Genomic DNA, 21,799 nt, shown 5'->3' on the forward strand with positions numbered 1-21,799 from the left:
TGCCATTGCACTGAACTCCAGTGTGGCCTGTGGAGCTGCATGGGAACAGTGAAATGTATTGAGGGCTTGCTTTTGGAATTGTGGTTTTTCCTCTCCCCTAGTTTGACTGGAGAAGGGAATAGGAATTCACAGACAGACACAAGCAATACAACCAATTACTCTGCTTTAGGAAAAGAAAAGCACTTCAGCTGCCTGACCATAACTTGGTCTCTCTCCTCATGTTCTTGGAAAGCTGGCCCTGAAGGTTGCAGGCTGTGCCAGGCCTCCCCTCTGCCCAGGGGTGACACAGAATTAGCAATAACCCTGCTGTCTGCCAGTGGCGACAGATAGAGACATTTAGACTTTCACCTGTTTTCTGAAGATTTGCCAAATGTCACCAGGTTGTTGCTGGAACTGGAGGTTTGTTGAGAGGTTCCAAGACTCAGTCCTGTGGTTCACAGCCTGTAAATGCTCCTCTGGAAAGAAAAGGATTCAGGATAAATCTGTGGGACTTGAATAAGGTGGAAGCTGAGGCTTGGGGACACAAACCCCCTTTTGTGTGAGTTCCTTTGGATGAGGAGGTGAGTCAAAGCCAACACACTCACTCCTCTGATGCTTTCTTGACTCAGGGTCCAGGTTAGCACCACTCACTCCTTCCCACTGGGTTAAGGGGTGAGTGGAGGCTGGGAGCAGCTGAGCTGCTGCATCCTGGTCAATATTTGCTCAATATTTGGTCAATATTTGGTCCCTCAGACAGGGTTCAGAGGGGTTCTTCTCTGCTGCTGGCATGGGCCATGGCACTGCTAAGTCCCCCAGGAATGGAGGGCATGGAAATGGGAAATTGTGACTCTGGGGGTGTTGTACAGTCCTAGAGATTGACTGCCAGTGCCAAAGATCAAACTGCCTTGTAATTTCTCTGCATATAATCCTCTTCTTTTTATAGGTCAGGTGTTATACTCCAGCTCATTATACAGGTCTGTCCTTACTCCTAATGAAGCTAATGGTAAAATTCCCATCAAGAGATGCCTGTCCTCCATTTAGAAGCAGCCAAGGATGGGTGGAAGCTGTAGTTACAACCACTATATTGTTTGCTATAAAAGAGAAAATTAATTTTTAAAAGGGGAGATAAACTCTTACTCAAGGCTGTTCTCCTTTCAAATTTATTCTTAAATCAATAAAAAAAAAAGTTCGATTTTGTTGCTGTTTCTAAATACACATCTCATGTAACAATAAAATCCACAAGCATTCATGTATGTGGCAATAAAAGCACTGCTTTTGCAGAGTTTATTTAAGCACCAGAATAAACCCAAAGATAATGACACTTAGACCAAAGACATACTTAAGATAACACAGCCACAGTAGTTATAGTCTAGAAGTGACTGGGGTACAATAAAGTATAGTCACAACTAAATTATGTCTTGGACTGAAGTAGATACATAGTATTAATTGGATGTAGGCCCTTTAACCTTTTTGCAGGAAGCAAACTTGAAATCTAATAATTTTTGTAAAGATGAGCTTTCTGTGCTTCCAGTAATATTTCTGGGCTTTGAAAGGATCCTGAATTTCCTTTCAGATTGTTTTGATGAGATTGGCTCCAATATTTCAACCATGCCAGCTGAGCAGGGGTAAGAGAGGATGCAGGGGGATGGAAGTTTGATTGCCTTATTCAAAGGATAGAAATACCCTGCTGGTGATGTCTGTTCTCTGCTGTGGATCCTTTTAAGGTACTTTGCTGCTAGACATTTTCATGGATGTGAAAAATTGTGGCAGAAAGGAGTGTTAGCTAATGATTCGAGTATCTCAGTTTACAAAGAAGTAGCTTGTTGGGAAGAAGACAATGGACACAACAGTGTTTTAGATCATACACAAAACTGATTATAATTTCATTTTTCTGTTATGTTCACTACCTTTCATTGTCATCACCTGTGTCCAAAAGAAGGTCCTGAATTAATCCTTGTGCTTTTAAAATATACAGAATTATATAATCCCTCCTTCTAACAGGTATCTCCTTTATAGCAAACAATTTCAATTTTAAGCCCAAACTAGTGCTGACCTCACTGAGAAGAGTAAAACCCTAATTCAGGTTGACAAGCCCATATCTACAGTTTAAAGAAGTAGTGGGTGGGTTTGTGTGACTTGCTTTTGTTGTGATAGTCTGTTAAGAGATGTCAGGAACGGACTTCAACTGCCCCAACTCTTGCTCTGAAGAGTTTTGGAGAAGCCTGAGGTGTTCCTGACGTGCAGTTTACATCTGTCTAAAATTATGAAAGCTGCCTTTCGTCATTCTGCCTTGTAGAGCTGCTCAGGAGGTGGTAGTGGTGAGCAAAGTAGGCACAAGCAGCTGCAGAGCTGGTGACAGCTGTCACCACCATTTCTTCAGAGAAGGCCTGGCCATGGTCAAAGATGATTAAGGTACATTTTTATCCTTGTAACTGGAGTGGGCTAAAAGAATATACTTATGTATACGTCATCTAAAGAGCCAAGTTTTAACAGCCACAGGCCATAAAAACTGAAATCCTGGACTGGCTACAGGCAGGGAAACCACCACACACTCACCAGTGGCTTGGATAAACATTTGCTATTAATTTCCTCTTCATGCAGATGCAGCTTCATCCTAACAGCTGACGTTTTATGAAGGATCAGATTTTGTTTCCTTGTAAAAAGAATTAGAGAAATGCTTAAAAGCCAAAACAAATCTGAGCAGTGAAGGGTGATGACATCTAACAGGTCTGCAGAAAACTCCTTCTGCTAAGCTTGGGCATTAACACTCTGTGTATAGGAAAGGAAGAGAGGAGTTAAAATAATATTTTTTTTTGTCTTTGTCATTCCCACCCCATGGGCAGATGTGGCACCAGAGGACAGTCTGGGCCTGCTGAAGCTGCTGAGCACAGTGGCCTCAAGCTACCTGACCTTCAACAGCCACACCACCAACAAGCACTGTGCCAGGGACAGCAAGGCAGGGGGTGTCTACAGCCAGCCCAGGCTGACCTGCTCCTGCCAGCCAGCACCAGTGTCCCCAGGCCATGGCCTGGGCAGGCAGGGGGCTTCCCCAGGCTGGCACAATGGACTGGTGAGGAAGAAGAGGGGTGGCAGAGTGCCTGGCTCAGGGATCACTGCACCTTGTGACACAGATGTCATGTCCCAGGTTTGTGTCATCAGTGAACGTGCTGAGGAGGCATCTGCCCCTTCACCCCCATTATTGATGAACAAGTTAAACAGCTCTGGACCCAGTTTTGAACCTCAAGGACTCCAGCAGTGAGAGACCTCCAACTGGGCCCTGTGCCACTGATCATGACCCTCTGGGATCTGCCATTCAGCCAGTTCTCAATCCACCACAGTGTCCACTCATCCTGCCCACCCTTCCTGAGTTTGTGAACGAGGGTGTTGTGAGAGACAGTGTCAAAGCCTTGCTGAAGCTGAGGCAGACAACACCCACTGCTCTTCCCTCATCCATCCAGGTGGTCATTTTGTCATAGAAAGCAATCAAGTTGGTCAGGCAGGACTTACCTTTAGTGAATCCATGCTGGCTTCTTGTCATCACCTTCTTGTCATCCATGTGGACAGAGATGGCCTCCAGAATGAGGTGCTCCACCACCTTATCAGGGGTTGAGACCAAGTATTTCCTTCTTGTCCTTTTTGAAGACTGGAGTGACTTTCAGTTTCTGGCAGTCCTCGGGCACCTCTCCTGATCACCACAACTGATAGCACATGGAATAAAACTAAATGTTCTTGAAGGTTAGGGCAGGTGCTGTGCAATCCTTCAGTCTTTTACTAGCTGTCAATGCCTGTTTATAAGTGAGGTCAACAAGATGTTTACTCTATGGTTGAATGGTTTATTTGAAGTAAAGATGTATGATCTTTGAATGAAGATATTAATGATGTGACAAAAAGAATCCTGAAAAAGTACTTCTTTCAATAGGATCAACAGTTAAAGTCGTGTACTAACAAGCTAGATGCCAAAAGTAGCTGCAAGGAACGTAATAATACAGATTTTTGCTGTAAAAATAGAAAACAGGAAAAGCAATAAATCTGTTAATCTACTCAACTTTTAAAAACTAGTTTAGGATATGAACTTCTAATTCTCTCTAATTGTAGCTAATGATTTTCTTAATAAAATAAAACTTTTGTTTTTGAGTTTTACACATTCTTCCTAAGTATAAATGAAGTTATTTTATCAAAACTTGATTTCTGTTTCACTAAAATCCTGTTCCTCAAATGTCCCATGTGAAAATGCAATCTATGCTATTAGGACAAATAATTAAACTAAAATTTTAGGTACAATTGTAGCAAAGGGTTGGATTCAAAGAATCACAATTCATAATTATAGATCTATGTGTTGCTCCCATTACTTCTTCTCTTCCTCTTCCAGTACACAGACTGGGCCGTGGTCTGTTAATAAACAAGTGGTATTTAATTTTCTTTTTGGCATTCATCATGTGATCTCAAGTGTTCTTGTGCTCTTTCCTACCAGTTCCTGTACTGAATTGAGCATAATTATTTTTCTTGAGGCTTTCCTGTTGTTTGCAGCTCTCTGCTGTCTGGGAGTTTCCCAAAAAAGAGTGGATTTTTTTCTGCAGCAGTCCAGGAGATGAGATATGGCCTTAACCTGACTCCACAGGTGAGGTACATGGCAGGCCAGAAATATTTGCTGGATTTGAGTGCCCAGTTTCTGCTAGTTAGAGTTTGACTTTGCCCACCATGGAGCCATATTTTATGTGGTAGTTGACTGTGAGTGCTCAGCACTGCTGCAGCTCAGAGACCTCACAGAATCTAGCCAGGGACCCAGCGAGTGAAGATGCACAATTTATAACAGTGAGAGAGGGAGCTGGTTGAAATTGCTTGCCTTGCTTTGCATAGGAGATGAGCAGCAGAAATACAACCAGCTCTCAAGGACAGTGGTGAAACCATCCTCCCTCTTGTGGTAAAGCCCTAGGAGCAGATTTAGAGGGAGAAGCTGTGAGCTGTGACCATCTCCTATTACATTCCCTGGTGGGATACCTGCAGCCCAGGTCGTTCCTGGAGAACAGCCATGCTGCGGTGCATTATCCCTGTGCCTGAATCCTCTTTTCTTTTTGTGCTATTATCAGACATCCATACCCCATGGGAAGCAGCCTCCCTTTGTTACATCCTCCCATCCATCATCAGTGCCGTCCATTTTGTGCCCGGCAGGAGGCAGAAGTATATGATCGTGCTATTAAAGATAATGCCTATGCAAAAAAGGGATTGAATCAGGGCTGGAGAGGCAATTTGATTCTGGCACTTCCTCACATTTGATTGCAACTGCAAGATTCTTTTCACACAGTTTGAGGTGTGTAATTTCACATGCTTGAGGGTGGGGGGAGGAAAAAAAGTAGACTGCCAAAACAGGGATATCATTATGCAGGGTCACAGTGAGTCCCAGGAGAGGCAGTGGGGCTGGAGTCTGGGCTGGCCACTGAAAGCTTTACTATTTCAGTTAATAGAGTAGCAACATTAATAATCACTAGATACCAGTGTCCTGCTGAAAGCACTGGAAGGTTTGTTGTTAGAGGAAACAAACCTATAGGGCTGGCTGGACAATTGTTAGAGGTTCTTGCAGGTAATTCAGGGCAGCAGGGGATGTGCAAAGCCCCTGAAGTGTGTTTTCCACTCCAAGTTCAGGAGGGAAGTTTGATGTACTATTTTTCTAGATTTTCCACTTATACTCTGCCAAATGAGGCTGGGACAGGAGTATATAACTACTCCTAACTTTGCCCAGCCACAGAGTTTCCTTCAGATTTCCCTGTTGCTGGGGATGTCCCAGCCTTCTTGCCCTGTCATCTTTAGTCCCTCAGATCTTCTAGTACTAATGGCCTTTCTCAGCCATAATTCAAGGTTCCTCCCTGGCTCCCACAGTGTGCTTCCTCACATGCTACTGGCATTAAGCTCTGGCCTCCCCTTGTCTATCTTCTGAAATAAGCATCAGGCTGCCCTTAGATTTCCAGCCAGCTCCTCAATTTATTTTCTTCATTTGCCTCTGTCTTCTCCCTATTCCTGCCCCCACCACTTCCAACTCAGAGATCTATTTCCATATTCTTCACCAAGGAGGCTGCATGCATGGGTAACCCTGTCCTTTAGAGTGTCCCAAAATGGATGGAAATATCTTACAGTTACTCAGAGCAGCAAGACAGTGTCAGATCTCTTTGTCTCCAACCCAAAGCACTGATATTGTGGATGTACCTTCAGGGAATGACTGAGGTCTCAGAAGTCCATGGTTCTTGTGTGACCTGTGGTTTTCTAAAGGCTGCAGTAATTCCTTGGTGTAGATTTTGTAGATATGTACAGAGGTAGTAAAGGATGTGTTTCAGGGATAACCCACATCTGAATGCCAAAATTCAAGTACGTTTTCCAGAGCATTAAAGCTCTTAAAAAAGGGGGTTACCACATGGTTTTAACATGGACAAAGCAGGTAGTTTTCCATGGTTTTATTATTGGCAGTAGGTGAAGGCTTTTGGCTGAAGTTTTCTGAAGAAGATTTTTCAAGTTTAGGCAAGCGTCTGACGTGTCAATGTTCAGCCCAGTCATCAGCACTGGGACCCTAAAATGGGAATAGTTGAGTAATCTCAATAATAGCTGGTGTTTCCAGCAGTGCCTGTGAAACTCCTGTGCACTGGGCCTAATTGCACTCCTCAAGGAATTGGTCGCAGCATCAAACCTGTCTCAGCACAGGAAGCCTGAGTTCAGGCACACTGGTCATTTTTGGGGTGTCCTGCTCAGGGGCAGGAGTTGGACTCAGTGATCCTAATGGGTCCCCTCCAACTCAAGATACCCTATTGATTCCATGACAATTCAGTTTCACATTTATCCAGTTTTATAATAATCTAAATCAACAGAAAAATGGGATGATGGGAACTGCAGAATAGCCACTGTATATGGTAGGTAGGGATATCAGTAAAGGATGACAGATACTTATGCAAAAATGTTCATGATTAAGAATGGTTTGTCTGCTTAAAAAACCCCTGGAGTTATTTATTTGAATCCCATAATTTTTTTAATAGGAGTTTTAAAACTAGACTAACCTTTATAGATACTCCCAGAGCTGGGAAAATCTATTGTCATGCCTGTAAATAGTATCTGCTGATGCTATTTGTTTCCTGAATAAGTAGCTTGGTAAGAAAGAAAACCATAAGCCTAGGAATGGATTTTTCTCCATTTTTGGCCTCAATCACTATAGTCAATACTACTTAAAATTGAGATGGAAACCTCGTTTACAGGTTGGGAGAGCTAAATTTTGTATAAGGTGTGGATAAAAAAAGCTTTTAAATTGAAAAAAGTTATTAGGAGAACGAAGCACAGCACATCAGCATTTCTCATCCTCACTCATTAAAACACTCTCAAGTATCTTTCAGGACAAACATGCTGAATGTTTGTCACATAAACCCAACTCTTGATTCTCTACATGCTGGGAGCATTTTGCATTACCATTCATCTATCTGCCTTAGATCATGAATGATCTGAGGATTCATTGTCACAGTCAAATTATGGTAATCTTACAAATTTCTGTGCCTCAGGTAAGCAGCAGCAATGGCTCATGTGTATGGCCTTAGACAGTGGCAAATATAAGGATTTTTCCCACTCTGAAAGAGTGTTACCTGAGATAATGGGTCTTGCAACTGTCTTGGGATCATGAACCTATGGGGCACTGCCAATTATTTTGACTTGGCTGATGTTAAGAGGCTTTTTAAACTGAAAGCTTAAAGCATTTTGTGTATCTAAGCTCTTTGCTCACTTACAGTCCTGGGTAGATGGTAGTCTCACAAGTCTTTAAAACATTGCTCCAAAAGATAGGCTGCTTTGTATAATAAATTAACGTGAGAACTTTGGAAAATCCTAAATAATTTCTCTGAAATTATGGGTGTCTTATCTGTCTCTCTGTAGATGAAAAAAAGTCTACTAATGACTTTGACCTTTTGCTGACAGTTTTTTTCTGTTGACTTGAATATTGTGGGAGTGGCAGCATAGTTAAAGTTGGAATTTCCCACCCATTTTTCCACTGTTTCTCCCAGTAGACCAACAGATGTTCCTCATTAACTTTCAGCAGATAGATTTCTTGTTGATAACTCTGGTTATTTTTTTATTGCACGTAGGAAGATGGGAAGTGTCTTACTTTTAAAACATATCTCCACGCCCTAGCACTTCTCACAGAATTTTTGAAAAATATTGTCATTGCAAAGCACCTCAATAAGTCTTGTTGGTTGGGTCTTCAACAGTATATTGAAGTTCTAAAATTAAACATAGAATATTAAGTAGTTTTCTGATTAACCAAAACTTCATGTGTATGAACACCTCCTTGGTTTTATTATTAATTATAATTTCATTTAAATTATTTGAAATTTTAATGCTGGAGGATTTTGCAAAATAAAATTTATTGACTTACATGTTCCTGCATCATATAAGGAGATTGTTACCACTAGAGATTTTATTTTGCTTGAAACAAGTTCGGCAAGGAATCTTCTCAGTGTATTTGCATTTTTTGGCAATTTTCTTGGCAATGAAAATGCTTCTGAACCAAAAATTTAATTTTGAATGAGATAACTAAAAATGTTTCCCCCTGAAATCTTCCATAAGAAGACTAACATTTTTATTTTTCTAATAAAATTTATTATTTTCTTTCTGTCTCCATTAATATTGAGCCACACTGCATGTTCTGCTTGTAGATGAAAGGCTGCTCTCACACTTATTTCACCTATTTCACTTGGGTGTTGTTCATCAGTCTCATTTCCTCCATGTAAAGAATCCTGATGGTTCTGGGTCTTCTCTGTGTTATGGAGACATATAAAGTATAAATGCTAATACTTACCTTTAACTTCCTTCCAGAGCTGTATATTTTCACTGTACCAAGAGAAATACCATCAGCTCTTGGCAGTTTAAATTACCTTCAGGTTAGCAGAGTCAGTGCTTTGGCTAATTAATAAAATTACACTATTGAAATGCCCAAAGAAGCTGTAATGTTTGATACCTAATTACTGTCCAAGCCACTGTAAATGAGAAATTATAGCGAATCCCCTATTAAAGTACAAAAATACTCACACAGGACATACACTCGGAGGACATACCACTACAAGTGCTCAGTGTTAGAGAGGTTGAAGACATGACTGAATTTCTCTTGCAGGTACCTAATTATCAGTGCCTATGCAAAATTAACATTATGGGTGATTTGAGCCCATCTGTGACAAAGTGTGCATGTTCCTTCTCTGGACAAGGGACATGACAACAACCAGTCAGCATTAGACAAAGTGACAGTCACATCTGACATGAGAGAGGGTTTTTTTATGTGAAACATCCTGTACTCAAGTAGAGCTGCCTCAGCAAAGCTTGGTGTGTTTCTCCTCAAATCAGCCTTGTCCCTGTCCTGCTACATTCTCCTGCTTTGGCTGTGCCTCTTTAGAGTTAATGCTCTCCCTGCCCAGGGCTTCCAGCTGGAGGCTTTCCTGTTATTTGACATAGGTGGCCACACTCTGCCCTGGTCCCCAGCTCGTTGAACATCAAGTACCAATAATACAAACCTGTAACAGACCTAGTCCTGATCTTTGGTCTTAGTGGAAGGCAGCTCAAATCCAGTGACGTAAAACCACTTCATGTCTTTTTCTAGACAGGGGAAAACCTTCCCCAAGAAGCTCATAAATCCCTCATTTCCCCCCATGTTTCTTACCCCACTGTAGGTCCCTGGCTTGTGAAACCTGTGAGAAAGCAATTTGCTGAAAGGCAAGTGTCTGTGGGGATGTGGGATCATTTAGTGCTGGTTACCACCCGGGGCGTTCTGGAAGGGCTCTGCTACACGAGGTGCATTACAGAGATCTGACTGTGTGCTAAAGCAGCCCTGCATCCCTGCCTCCTAGCTCTGGGAATGTTAGGCAGGTAATTAAGAAATCACACAGCACAGGTGTGCCAGGTGAAGTTTGGTAGCTTGCTTTTGATCTAAATTGAGATGCTCTGGGGATTTAACTTCTTAAACAAAAAGGGCATAAATAAATAATCAGGATTTTTTTTTAAGGTTGGAACATGCAGGCTATAAAATTTTGTCTTGGATATACACAAGTAGGCAATGCTAGAAGATTAAGGCTAGAGCTTTGTTTTACATGGGGGTGTTGTTTTCATTAACTTGGGTCTGATTAGTTTTTTCACTGGGAATTTCCCCACTGATATAAACAGGAACAGTGTTTGGTTTTTGGGAACTAACTAAGGAATAAGCTATGAAAGTGTCTTAAAAACAGACCTTCAAAAACCAACAAACCAACCCAAAACCTGGAGTATTAATTATAACACAGGAGTGACTCAAAGCATTTCTTTTTAATATTCATAATTGAAAATGAGAGCTTTAAAGTCTGTAATGAGTCCTTCAGTGTACCGCACTCTAGTTAGAGCATTATTTCATAGCTGGAAGCCAAGAAACAGGCTGACAATAAATTCTTAAATTATTCTAAGCCCACACAGTAGCCTCTTGCCACAAAGTTTCGGCATGGTGCCTATTTTGCTACCATGTGGGTGGGTGAGATTGGGATAAACAAGAACACAACTGCCCACTTTTGATTTTTCATCTTCACTGAGGTTCAGTCTCGCACAGATGGTTTGTGTAAGTCTGAAATGTTTCAATGATTCTCTCTTCTTACACAATTCCCCAATAAACAGGAGACAAAAAAAAAAAAAAAAAAAAAAACAAACCCTTATGTTAAAAAGGGGTCTTGTATTTTCAAGTTTGAATTAAAAAATGAAGTGCCAGGAAATAAGAGGAGTATCACCCTGAAAGGTCTAGCCTGGCTCTTTGGTCTTCTGAAGTAGGAAAGCTTTCACGTAACTTTCTCCAAGCAAATTGGGTGGCTATCTCTGATATATCAGAGTGCCCTTAAATTACTTCTTGTGATACCTTGGGGAAGGGAGATAGTGCAGGTGATGTCACAGGGCTCCTTCCAGCCCCGCTGTGTGATGCTGGCTCCTCTCCTTTGGAGAAGGAACTTCAAGGGAGGGCATAAGGAGTGTGGGTCTGGAGGGTGCAAAGCAAGGGCAAGGGCACGAGTAGACCTCTTGCAACACTGGAAACATGTTGTGGACAATTTCCAAATGTTAATTTTATCCTTGCGTTTTAGTAAAGCAAGAAACCAGTTCACATTCTGGGTTGAAAACCCTTTTTATGGAGAGTTTGATAGTGGATGGGATTTACACTCTACTGAAATACGGTACTGGGAGAAAGCTAAGATTGCAGTGTAGCTGTGAAGTACATTTTAGAAAAATGCCTGTCTGCTGGACACAGGAATGGATGCAGGAGTTGGTCTGGAACTCTGAAATTAAAGCTGAATATAGACACTGATTTTGCAAAGCATGGATTCTGGATTGGGTCAGATAAAGACAGAAACTGAAGTAGCAGAGACCACTTCCAAAACCGTTCTTTTATTTGGTAAGGTTTAGACCTCTGCTTTAACACATCTCTAGCAAGAATAAAAAGAGTGTTAAGTTTTTGACTGTGTAGTATCCTGGGGGGATAATTCATTCCCATACAATATTATTTTACAGTTGGCTGATGACAGTTCTCTGCTGAAATGTCCTCTACTGTCACCCATTAGGCTTTTCATAAGAGCAAGGTTCTTTCACTCTTATTCTTAGGAAGCCTGGAACATTAACATACATTTTTCCCATCTCCTCACTCCATCACTTCCTCCTCTTATCAGCCTTTGTCTAAAATCTGGAGATCAAAAATAAAGTATTTTCATTTATATGAACTTCAAAATATTATTGTCTTCTGAAAGACAAAAAATAATTCCCCCCCCTAAATATTATGTAGAATGAAACACTTCTTTTTCCTTTATCAACTATAGTTCAGGGAAATTCTGCTCCCTTCATGCCATCCTTTTCTTCAGACATCAGACTACAGAATTTGCCCTTTGTCCTTTTTCTTTACCAATAATTCCCTTCCAATTACAAGATGTGTAAATTAAAATCAAAGGGCAGCATATTCTCAGCTGAAGACCTCAGATTTGGATTTCTCCCCAAGTGGTGAATTCCCCTCACTGGGCTATTGAGTTTTGTCACTAGAACAAAGGCATTCTGATGTTTTGGCTTGGAGGAGATCTGGAATATTAACAATAACACAGGAATTATGGGGAAATCTGGACTCTGAGTAAACTCATCCTATACTTCACTGCTGTCCCAGGAATGAGAACCTGTGCTGTTGCAGAGGATTGTGCATTTACTACCCTGCTTCTGTCTCCATAAGAGATTGGGTAGACAGCAGTTCCAGCTAGGAAGGCAACACTCTTCTCCCAGAGCTGATTTTTAAGTACATTTTGTCTCAGCAATGATAAAAGAAGCCGGTAAAACAACTTAGAGGACCTTGGCAAAAATAAACTGTGCACACTAGGAATTTGACACATCTAAGAGTGTTGTAAGCCTGTTTAGACAGATGTTACTGACCACTTCACCATGGCTCTTCCCATGATTCAGGTTAGTGGGATTCAGGGTAGTTTGGGACTGCAGCTGGAGGGAGTAGATGCACTCTGAATAATAAATCAAAAAGTCATCCAAGTGCAGTCTCGGTGAGGAGCTACAGCGTTCCTAGGTATGCAGAAGCCTGGATATGTGGAGACAAAAGATGGGTCCTACCAGAAAACCAGAAGAGTCCCTTATTGCTGCCTTCTCATGGCCAGGGTGGTTGGGTGTTCTACTCCTCACAGGAAAGGTTAAAGCAGCCACTTGAATGCACGAAGGTGCAATGTTGTATGTTGCAATTGACCCATCCATAAAAACGGGCAAGCAGCAGGTTTAGCCCTACAGACCCTGCCAGGGTGAAGTGCAGGGACAGGCAGAGCAGGGGTATTGAGATTTCTCTCAATACCTCCGAGGGTCCAGTCAGCGGAGAAATGGCTTAATAAAATAGCGAGACGGCTTCTCAGGATATGCTTTGTAAAATAAAGGTTTTAATATCAGCAAAAATAACAAATATTACAAAATGAAAAGAGATAAGCCATGCACAGTGTACCAAGCACAGTTACACTGGCTAAGGCATTCCCAAAAAGCCCACGTGCACCCCTTGAGCTGGCTCTTTAATAATCGATGGTCTAGGTGGGCTTATTTGGCTCTTTGCCCAATGAGATGGACACTAGGCTTTGAGGTGCACTTCCAGAGCCCTATCACTGTGTCTGTGCTGGTACTGAGCCAATTGCAACGAGCAGGCTATAGAAAATTCTAGCTTAACTTCCTTATATAGAAACACCTGCTCGGGTACAGAAATGCACGACTACACAGGGGCTCCTGAGGGTTGGGTCAGGCATGGCAGGCTCCCAGGAGTGACACAGTCCAAGTCAGGGTGTGCCTTCACCATGAAGCCCAGAGAGAGGACACAGATCCACCTTTGGATCAGAGTCACACTGAGGTCCTTCACCCCGGCACCTCAGTCTGTTACTGCAGTGGCAGCACAATTATTGCCAGGGAAATTCCACTGCTTGTTCTGCTTAAACAGTGTGGGCTCAAGTCCTGCCAAACACAGTGGGAACTCTCCTTGGTTTCAAGGGTCTCTTACATCAGTAATATGTTCAGTGGTTGGAGGGGATTAATCTCCCATTTTACAGATATCAAACTGAATCTCAAAGAACTTGTGTAACTTCATGTTTCCACTGCAGCACTAGTCCAAAACTCTCTTTCCCCACATGAAAATGCTCTTTCAGGGACTGCATAGGCTGGTTCTGAGTTTAGAACTCATTTAGGTGTCATATTTATATGAAATGAAGAGGCTGACAGTAGGATCTATGGCTCCTCAAATTTTGCATGAATATATGCATGCTACTGTTTTCAAAAATATTTGTGCAGTATGAAAGATTAAAGAAAATAATTTAATTGCTTTAAAAATGCAACAATTAATCTTTTGATGTTTAATGTGTAGTTGAGTTTTACTTTTAAGTAGGTACTAAAACTAGTGTGCTCCATTTATTTATTACCAGGGCAAATTTGCCACTTGATAGAACAAAAAACAAATAAATAAAATTAGCAAACAAAACCCAAAACAAACATGTTGCTGACTTATAGTCAGATCTCCCCCAGGTAAAATACTTATTTTCTTCTGTTTTGAAAATGAAATCTTAATCTCATTAGCTCTTGGAGGAAAATAATTTTGATATTTTTCTGTAGGTAAAAGGACCTGCTTAATGTGCTTTGTTTATGTTTCTGTTTTTACAGTAAGTAACAAAATTTATTAGGGCTATTATGCACTTATAGAATCTGTTTGACAATGGCTTTTTAATGAAGTCTTAGCTCTTCTGGACACAGGCTAAGAAAACCCTACTACAATAACATCTGCTTTGTCTATAGGTCTCTGAAACTTGGGAACACACAGTGATCTCAATCCAGGATATATGGCTATTGATTTTAGTTTCAGACCAAGAATTGTGTCTTGCATTTATGTGTCACTACACTCTAATTTCCCTAATTCCTCCATCAAAACACTTCTCTTGTCCTCCATTTTCTGTGGAATGTAGACATGCTTGGAGTTGTACCCAGGAGTGTTCCCTTTCTTAGGACTCCTCCTTCCAGTGTCCGCAGCTCAGCAGCCTGGCAGCACAGCACTGTGAAGGATCTCATACACAAGGCAGGTGAGGAATTTAGGGATAAAAGCCTGTATTTGAAATTACAGGCAGAAAGAGACTGAAAGCAGGTGCAGGCTCCTGAGGGCTGCAGCAGAGCAGACCTTGGTAACCCAGGGGGAAGGAGCCAAGGGCGCAGACAGCAGAGGTCACATGTGAGAGGTCTTGTCCTTATGTCTGCTCTGTGCTGGACAGAAAGAGATCACAGGGCTCACTGTGTTTGTTGGAAAACCCATCGTTTTTTGGTATTGCTGATATTTTTGTATGTTTCCAGTTTTGAGAACATGGAGTGACAAAAGAGGGACAACTATCAGGAAAAGGCCAGTTGGTACATGCCATCGGGTTGGATCAGTCCCTGCCTTTTTACAGATATCAAAGAGGGGAACCTTTCACTACAGTCTCTGGATACCGAACTAGACAGAGAAGAGAGAGACAGCTCTGCTAAGTCTACTACACCAAGACCTGCAGGTAATCCTACATCCATTGTTGTCTTTATGGCTTGTTTGCTGAGGAGAGTCTTGCATGGATCATAAGTGTCCTTGCACATGCTCCCCTTGAACCAGACATCTGTTTTAGATGACCTCTAGGCATATTTACAAGTACTTTCAAACATTCTGGAGCATAAGTCATGAGAGTAAGGTATTATTTATTGGCTACCTTTTGTAATTCTTATATAACCTACAATAAACTAGTGGTCTAGATTGTCTACTGAAACAGCAGAGTGTGACAATCAACAGCATCATATCCTGCAACACAACATTCCTTCCCAGTATGGCAGGCTGGAAAATCATTGTACAGCCCTTTCCATGGAGGGATTGGGAGTGTGGCAAGGAGTTTTCTGCAGCTGTTAGGTGGAGAACTGCATCTTATAGAGAACTGTTAGGGATATATTTATATATATAAATTGTTAGCCGCTGGGTGTTTGTTAGATTAATGTCCTCTCCTTAGTATGAATGCACAGAAGGTAGACCATGTGATTATGCAGGTATGGTAATTATCCTTCAAAGGGTTGGAAGGCTTTGACGTAACCTCTGTGTCCCAAATGTGCTGGTTCCAGCACTTGCTAGAGGGAGGATAAGGACTTGAATCTGCAAGCCCTCCCCATGTGACAATCTGGTATTGTGCCTTATAAAATCTGGCAAAATTGTAAATGACAGTTATGTTTATAAGCACTAAAATGACTTAGCAGAGTTTATTTTTTTTTCCCGATAAATAAATTCTCTGATGTGCTGCTCCAACATGCAGAGACATGCATGAACTATTGTAAGTACTCCAATTTATAAATGCTTCATAACAGGCCACAACAAGCTAGCATCAGCTTTTAAGTATTTTAAAATTATTTTTTACATGTCTTTACAGCATGTCATAATGCATTTCATAATAAAACAATTTCTCTGATGAATATTAATTATTACTTTCCAACTGTATCTACAATGCAGTGATACTTGGCTGGGAACATGAGGGCTGAATTTGCCTCACACAAGTTCACCCAAAGAGGAGAGCCCATATTTGTCCATCACCACTCCAGAACTCATAGAGACCTTCAGCATCCAGCAAGCCCGGATTCTTTCAGTTATTTTGTTTTGAACAGATGTCCAATCTGTTTTATCTACCCCATCATCATGTCAAGTTGCATTATTTTTGCCTTGTTTTAGGTTGAAACCAAGAAAGCAGTCACCTAGCTCACTAGAGCTGGTCTGAGACACATCTTTTGGTCTATATCCTCACGTTCCTTATGGAAGATTAGTTCACAGATGATTAGTTCATGCCTGGGTCTTTTGGGGGAGAATTATCACATGTATCAGTTGTATCAAGTTATAACATTTTTGAAGTTTTTTCCTTCCAGTAAAGGAAGCTGTTAGGGGCCTGAGGGCACTTGCTGGTCCAGCCCAGCCTCCACCCACCCCTGCCTGTGGCCCAGGAGCTCCACTTCAGCTCAGCCTGGGGCTGTCAGACCTTTTCCCAACAATGCCATAGGAGGGAAATCTCCCACTTTTTCTCTGAGCCTGTGTCCTTCTGCTCCTGGATGGATCCCTTGGATGATCCCTGGCCCTGCTGTATGCCTTAGTGTGTTGGGGGCTGCCACCACTGAGGAGGAATGGGACTGTGTTAGGTCCTGCTCATCTCCCCAGCTGTGCAGAAGCACCCAGGTTTTTGTATTTTCTAGAAAGAACAGCAAGCATACTGCTGCAGTGCTGAAGTGTAGTCAGTAACATCAGACTTGTTTTCCAAGCTTTTCAGGGACACACAGCTTCTTTCCTAAACAGAAACTGTTACCTCTCCCCCAGACCCTCCTAGGTCTGTGCCTTCTTTGTGTACTTTTGGGTCTGGCTTGTATTACTAGTTCTAAGGCTCATTAGATTTTGTTGTGTGATTCAAGTGGAGTTTTGCCAAGAAGAAATGTTAATTTTAGTTTCTAATCATTAATAAGAACAAGTGTGGTAGGACACCTAAGGATCAATTGATCTGGGTTTTTATCCAGTAAGGATGTGCTGTTTAATATGATGTCATACCAAATCCAGACACCTTTTCTTTTTGTTTTCACAGAAACCCTCCCCAGCTGCCAGCAGACAAAGTCCAATCCCTTTGTACAGCGGAGCTGCTGTGAACTAATGTTAGTGTCAAGCCTCATTGTCTGCTTCCAAGGAGAAAAATGTTAAGTTTTCAAGATCAATGAAGATCATCTACTTTCATGATGCATTGTTCTCACTAACAGTGATGTACGGGAAGCACCTGAGAGTCAATCTGGAAACTTCTTTGGCCAGGACACAACAATATCTCTTGGTTGTTGATGCGTGGTCTGGCAGCTGTTGCTGCTAATCTGGTTATCAGGGCCTGCAGGTGTATCTGTATTTACACAACTGGCTTCTAAGGACCTGCATTTATCAAGTCATGATTTATACTCTACAGATTGCTTGGGTTTTTAAATTTTTTTAAAAAATATTCTTTATTGAACACTGAGGATAAGAAAGAATGAGGGAAGCCTAGTCTTATTTTTCATGTAGGTTCAAGGTTTATTAAATTCCCCTGCATCAGTTTACATTCCTAGGTGTCCCTGTCTGTGCTGAGATGAGTCAGTGAGGAGAGCTGGCTGCAGTGAGGTTTAGGTACCATACACAGCTGTGGGACCCACTGGAGCTTAGTTCTGCATGGGGCCAGTGCCACATGCTGCTGCTGGATGCTGACAGAGCATTTGGGTGCTAAAGGCTGTGAATTTGGGTCTCCTGCCTTCATGAGCTGATGTGGAATCTCCTGCTGGCGTTGCCCTGCCCCGGGAGCGGGTGTGGGGATGGTGCTGCCAGAACAGACATGCCCACTGCAGTTCCATCAGGGTGCACCAGATGAGAGAGGTGAACTGCCTGGCTCTCATTTCATGCTTTTCTCCCCCAGATCATAGGGAAGGCAAGGGTGGGTCTGGCAGACAGTGCCCTGGGCAATGGTTTATTTGAGGAGTCTGCAGGGTATACAAATGAGTACTCCTCTTGTCTTATACTGGGATAAGGAATAATAAAGCTGCTGCACACCCTTTCAAATGCCACTAAGTTTTCAGTAGCAAAGTGACTCTCAGTACTGTATTTAGGATTTACCAGGCATAATTCTCCATCTGTCAGCCCAATTAATAATGAATTCTTTCTTCTCCAGCCCCTGAAGCATTACTTCAGCCCTGAGGTCAGATGTGAGGTTCTGGTTCTGGCTAAATTTTCACCAATTTCATTAGATACCTACATGCTCCACAGATCTCTTGAGATAATGACTGAAATTTTGTCTCCTGGAATGACAGAGTCATCCTATGATCTACTTACCTGTGTAATGTGAAATTATTGTCCAAAGACACTGCCTTTTTATTGGTGTTTTTGGTGACATAATTTTTTGGTTTTGATGTTAAATACAATTGCCCTGTCACATGACTAAACACTCCTTGGCAGAGGTCTTTCATGTAAAAGACATCTTTTCATTTGATATTTTCATTCATCTTTTTTTAAGTGACCTATAGACATTTTCATAACAGAACAAACTCACAGTCATGGTTTGCAGAGGAATAATACTAGAAATTTTCTAATTCGCACTAGTCCTCTGAAGTTTCTTCTTTTACTTTCGCTTCTTGAATCTGTCACTAAAGACCCTGACACTTTTGTAATTGAGCAGGACATTAGTGGTGACCCTTTTAAAAATAAACGTTTATAAAAATGAACTAACAGGAGCCAAACAACATCAGGCAGAAATATTGCAGTGGGTTCTAAAATCCATCCCAATTCATGACTCTGCTCTTCTTGGTATTCAGCTTAAATCAGAAATTCTTCAGCACTTATTCGCTTCCACAACATCCCAGTTTTGCATTGTGGCATATTTTAGATGTAAAGAGAACTATTGATTATTTCAGTGATGGAAAAAAAAACCCTTTTAAGTTATCTTGCTTGTGGTTTCTGGTGAAGTTCCCACTGAAGATCTCAGAACAAGCTTGTGGCTGCGTAGTGAGGTGGGGAAACGTGTCCTTCTTGATCTCAGTCAAAAAGGCAGCTGCCTGGAGCTTGATGCTTGTGGGGCACAATCCTCTGCATCAGGTGGGACAGCTCTTGTGAGAGGGACTAACTCTGCTACTGCTTAGTCTTATTCTTGAAGATGGCCCTGGTTAATCAGTTTTCTGTGGTGTGGAGAGGCAGAGGATTATTTAGGATTGTTCTCCACATATCCACCTCTTGGGGACCACATTGATTTCTGTTTTGTAACTGGTGGAGAACAGAGAATGTGGGAGCCTTGCTAGGTTTTGTTTCACAGTGCTGGGAGGTCCTGGTGGAGGCTGGGTGATTACCTTTGAGGGCTGTTGAGGAGTATCACAGTGTAACAGCCCTTCAACAAGGCAATCTACAGGGGCAATACACTGGGAGGTGTTTCTGGGCTGGGAACAACAATAATTTGATAATGAACTATTTGGGATATGATTTTACTGAAGACATCCACCCCTGAGCTGTGGCTCTGTTCCAGGATAATGATAACAGGATAAAGACCCTAAGCAGAAACTTACTGTGAGTCTGAGGAGTAAAATCATGCTGGACAGCTGTAATTCTCCTTGAATCCCTGGGTCTGGGGAATAGCTAGAGCTGGACACCTCTGGAGGTCAATGAAGAGGTGATCGGGGAGACCCACTGAGAGCTAAAGGAACTGCAGCCACTGGGAAGTACTAGGTGCTGTATTTATTAGAACAAGAATCTCCTAACAGGAGCCCAAGTAGATGCTGACTTTTACAGACTTCTACTGATTCCTGTCAGTGTGTGCACAACACATACTCTGAATTGTTGCAAAGTTTTTGCACTGACTCACAACAGTCAATGTAAAGACAGGTAGGTCATTGCATTCATTTATGCATGGGACAAACTGTTATCCCCTAACATCACAGAAATGCCTGTAAAAAATAAAAATCATGTACTGACAGAAGTACACAAAAAATCAAGGTGATATTTTATTTTAGTGCTGAGCCCCATTTCCGCAGCAGAGTTCCCTCTTTCAGCTGAAATGGACTATTACTATAATACAATGCAAACTCTACAAAATTTCAAGGGAAAATAAAGGGATGTTGTCATCATAATGTCCTTCACTCAAGAAAGTTACCTCCACTGTTTAAATAATATCCTTGGTCTTTGGCTCCATGCATTATTTAATAATCTTGGAAACTTCTGTGACCTTTAAGCAATAGTAAACTGTGATTGCTTGACAAATAGGTCAATGTTGGTATAACAGTTGTGTCTTTGGAGGTACAAAAATATTCATAAGAATGCTTTGACTGACTTCCCCCACCCTTCCTTTCGCTGGCAGTTTTCCCGCAGCGTTGCCCTTTGTTAAACATTATTCCATTTCAAGGGTATTTGCAGGACTAGGAAGCAGGCAGTATATTATGGTCCTTGAAAACACAGGGTGGGGGAGGCTGTGTGTCTCTGAGACACATTCACACATGCACACACAGATATGCCATGAGTAGCTGTTACTGTTGGTAGAAATTATGTGTTAAAAAATTCGGTGAAATGATTGGTATTTTGTGTGCTAAGCACCTTGGTGTAGATACGCTGGATTTACTCCTGGTTAACATGTACCCTGTTTTAGGGGGATGATAAACTGGTATTTGCTGTTTGAAGGGCATACTTGAAAGCAAGGAACTGAGTTTGAACTTCTGGTTTTATTGTTAGCAGTGTTGGTTGCAGGGCCAGTTAAGCAAACATGTGGGCTCCTGCATGCTCCTTAGAAATACTTAAAGGGAAAGTTGTATTGACACATTCTCTATGACTTAAGTTTGAATTAGGGTGATCATAAAAGTCAGAAGTGGCCTCAGACAAGAATATTGAATCATGCAATAACTTTGCTCCATGGCATTTTATATAAAAATATCTTTTATTTCACCTTCGACTGCTGGATGTTACATGCTTTAGTGACACCTATTTCACACTGGAAACTGTGCCCCAACATAGCTGTCTAAGAATAATGAAATATCAGTTTCACTTTAAAAAAACAGGTGTTTTTTCTAGTGCAGCACAATACACATACATGAACATAAATACAAACACATAAATACATAATAAAAAATATAGAATGCTTTGAGAGATGAAGAACTTGGAAAACAGCTCTAAGTTTTTAAACACAGCATTGTAAATATTCTGCCTCTTTTAGTCTCTCTTATGGTGCAGAGTTGTGTTTGTCAACATACAGGTTTTGCCCTCAAAAATTTTACCACACAACCTGCTTCTTAGAGAAGGAATCAGACACAGAGCATTTGCTATTTACAAATGCCTTTAACTGCAGCTGATATCACACTTCAAATCCTACATGCTTTTTGAGCACCAAACGAAAGGCTAAGATGATTTTGCTAAGTTTTCCAGGAAGCAACTAGAATATTTGGATTTCAAATAGGATTGTGGAGTGGTCTATTAACATTATGATGGCCATAATTTTGGGTGCACTTGCCCAGCAGCCATCTCTCGGTTGAGTTAAACCCCATTTTGTGCCTGGCTGGTGAGAATTAAGTTATATCTGAGGTCAAGGTCGGGTTTAACAATGAGGAAATCTTTCTAGCTTGGGGGAGGTTACATATGCACTTGGCATATTTGAACTGCAGCATCTTTATCTGTTGGTGTTTTTTTCCAAGGCGGAAGCTCTCAGCCCTTTCAACTGGGAGCAGAAGGAGCCGCTGGCGTTTCGGTTCCATCTTTGAGCTGGATCTCAAGGATAAATTCCTGCCCTCTGCTTGG

Source organism: Prinia subflava, chromosome 1 (genome assembly GCF_021018805.1).
Source record: "Prinia subflava isolate CZ2003 ecotype Zambia chromosome 1, Cam_Psub_1.2, whole genome shotgun sequence".
NCBI classification, from domain to species: domain Eukaryota; kingdom Metazoa; phylum Chordata; class Aves; order Passeriformes; family Cisticolidae; genus Prinia; species Prinia subflava.